This window comes from Coenobita brevimanus, chromosome 101 (assembly GCF_032717465.1).
Source record: "Coenobita brevimanus isolate Jiangsu-jjx chromosome 101, ASM3271746v2, whole genome shotgun sequence".
Lineage (NCBI taxonomy): Eukaryota > Metazoa > Arthropoda > Malacostraca > Decapoda > Coenobitidae > Coenobita > Coenobita brevimanus.
In genome coordinates, this window is record NC_137054.1 from 31,615,049 (window position 1) to 31,618,398 (window position 3,350).

The 3,350-nt window shown below is 38.1% G+C and overlaps 1 non-coding gene across 1 annotated transcript; it reads right to left on the reverse strand.

Annotated features, from left to right (window-relative positions):
* Nucleotides 1-243: 243 nt before the first annotated feature.
* Nucleotides 244-362, reverse strand: LOC145415279 (5S ribosomal RNA). Its single transcript, XR_013900056.1, has one exon. It is a non-coding gene; the product is annotated as a 5S ribosomal RNA (ribosomal RNA).
* Nucleotides 363-3,350: the final 2,988 nt, after the last annotated feature.

Here is a 3,350-nt window from a genome sequence, read left to right on the forward strand (position 1 = left end):
ATATATAAATATATATTTTATATATATATATATATATATATATATATATATATATATATATATGTATGTAGAGAGAGAGAAAGAGAGAGAGAGAAACAGGTGGGATGGGGGTAGGTAAGGAGATAGTCATCATCATCACTGCCAGACGCCATGTATCCCAAACGGGGTGGTCAAGGGCTTAGAGTTAATTGTTTTACAGGGAGGGGCACTAATCCTCCACCAACCCCACTTGACACGTAGGGATGTCAACAGCATCTGGTGTTCCCAGGCGGTCACCCATCCAAGTACTAACCAGACCCAACGTTGCTTAACTTCGCTGATCGGACGGGAAGCGGTGTACTCAACGTGGTATGGCCGTCCAGGGAGATAGTGATAATCCGATAATTGGTGGTCAAATTGGCAACGTCGCACTCGGGGAAATCCCAACTTCTTCCACACCCTGAACGGACTTCTTGCTGCGAAAGGACCATAGTAACCCTCCTCACTGGCCTAGACCAGTGAGGATGGTGGTTTAGTTGCCGACAATATATATATATATATATATATATATATATATATATATATATCGTCGTCATCATCATCATCAGCCGTTAAGGTCCACTGCAGGACTGGCCTATCCCTACCGAAGCAGGGATGATATAGCCAATGTATCTCTACCCAGTGGCTTAGGCTGTCTGGTAGAGACTGTATGTAGGGTGAGAAGTGCTTGTGAGTGTGATTGTGGTGTTGTAGTGGCTTTGGATGTGTGGGTAGTCTGTGAACCAAGTGTAATCGTCCCGCCTTAAGCCGATTGGGTGCAAGCATACTAATATGCGACACTGGTTCAACCACAGTACCCCTTTGGTCCGCCAAAGTAGCAAGTGGCTTGGTGAACGCTTCCTAAAGTTTTTACAACTCTGGCAGGAGGCGAACCTGCGCTCACCAGCGTTCAAAACGCACACTGTACCACTGTACCACAGAGGCTATCTCTCTCTCTCTCTCTCTCTCTCTCTCTCTCTCTCTATATATATATATATATATATATATATATATATGCTAAGTAAATAAAAATTGGTGATTTAAAAATGGGGAATAAGGATTGCCAAAAAAGGTAAACAAACATGGAAGGATAGCTGGAGAGCATGCAAAACCAGAAAGGATTCAAATAATGTTGACAATGTAAACCCACAGATCCCTTTTGACTCTGGTATCAACAGTTTGTAATGAGTCAAAATAGGGATTTGTGGGTTTATGTTGTAAACGATACGTGAATCCTTGCTGGTTTTACATGCTCTCCAGGAATCCTTCCTTGTTTGTTTACTTTTTCTAGATATCCCTATTTTCCATTTTAAAGTTATATATATATATATATATATATATATATATATATATATATATATAGTGGTAAAAATATGCATTTTACACTGAATAACGAGGGTTCGCGCCCCGCTAGGGTAATAAACTTTGGGAGCATTCTTCTGGCCACGTACTGCTTGGCGGGCATAAGGGGTGCTGTGGTTGAACCAGTGTTGCATACTATAAAGTATGCTTGCACCCAGTCGGCATGCGAGGGCCGATTACACTTGGTTCACAGACTACACACACATCCAAAGCCACTTCAACATTTCAGTTACACTTACAAGCACTTCTCACCCTACATACAATCTCTACCAGACGCGTAAGCCACTTGGTAGAGATACATTGGCTGTATCGTCCCCACTTCAGTCGGGATAGGCCGGTCCTGCCGTGGACACTCAAATTGCTGATGAGATGAGATTATATATATATATATATATATATATATATATATATATATATACATTGCACTCTGAAAACTTTATTTTCCATCGATTTTGTCAGTTTCCAGGACTCACAACCATACGTCATAGCTGGAATTATACATTCATTATATACTTTTTGTTTCATACAAACTGACAAGCTACTTTTCATAATGTCGTTATGTTTACCGAAAGCTTTCCATCCAATTGTAATGCGTCTTTTCATTTTGCTATCATGATCTTTCATTTTTTTAGTATTTGTCCCTAGTAATTGTAGTCCTCGACTTCTTCAGGAATTTCTCCACTTATTCTTATGACTTTCTTTGGTGTTTGTGGATTGAGCACTTTAGTTTTACTCCGGTTCATCTTTAGCCCTAGTTTGAGACTTTCTCTGTTCAGGTCATTTAACATATCTTGCAACGTCTCAGCTGTTTCTGAGATTAGGACGATGTCATCTGCAAATCTTAAATGGTTCAGCTTTTCTTCATCTATGTTCACTCCTTTGTTTTCCAAGTCTAGCTTTCGGAAAATACTTTCTAGGCATGCTGCAAATAATTTTGGTGAAATTGTATCTCCCTAATGGACGTCCTTCTCAATCTTAATTTTTTCCGAGTCCTTATGTAATTAACTGTAGCAGTTCCCTGTTTATATATGTTTTCGATCAGTTTTACAATGTTCTCATTCACTTCTTGTTCTTGCAATGAATTTATAATTGCTATGTGCTCCACTGAGTCGAAAGCCTTTTTGTAATCAACACAATCTAAGCACAGTGGTTTATTGTATTCTGTAGTTTTCTCTGATAGCTGATTCACTGTGTGTAGATGATCAGCAGTAGAATTCCCACTTCAGAATTGTGCCTGTTCACGAGGTTGGTTTTCCTCCAAATTTGTTGTTGTTCAGTTCGTAAGGACTTTTGTGAAGAGTTTGTAAATGAATGATAATAAACTAATGGATCGATAGTTACTAAGATCGTTTGAGTCACCTTTTTTGTAAAGTAAAATAACTATTGCATTACACCATGTTTTGGGAATTTTCTTTGTTATGCACTGAGTAAATAAGTGAGGAAGGCTATTTTGTACTTTTACTCGTGCATCCAACAGTAAATCTACTACTATTATATCTTCTCTTGGAACCTTCCCTCTTTTCATATTTTTAAGAGAAATATTTACTTAATCTGGTATTACCTCAGGTATTTCACTTGTGTCAGCTGAAAAGTTAGCTATTTATACTACGATCTTTGATGCAATACAGTTCTTTGTAAAATTCTTCAACACTCTTCACCATCTTATCCATGCATTGAATGACTTCATCATTTTTGTCTTTCAGTGATTTAATTTGTTGCTTTCCTAGCGTCATTTTACTTCGGACCTGTTTCAGATTTTTTTTTTTTTTTTAATGGTTTCTTTGATCAGATCCATGTTTCTCTTTCTCTCTGCTTCTCTTTGTCTTTTGTTGATAAGCTTATTTAAAGGTGCTCATTCTGTTTCATCTTTCTTTGTTTTTACTTTCACTTCCTTTCTTTTTTTTCGCATGCTCGAGTGTCTTTTCTTTCTTGGCTGTGGTTGTATTAGGTTTTCTTACTACCTCTGCTGA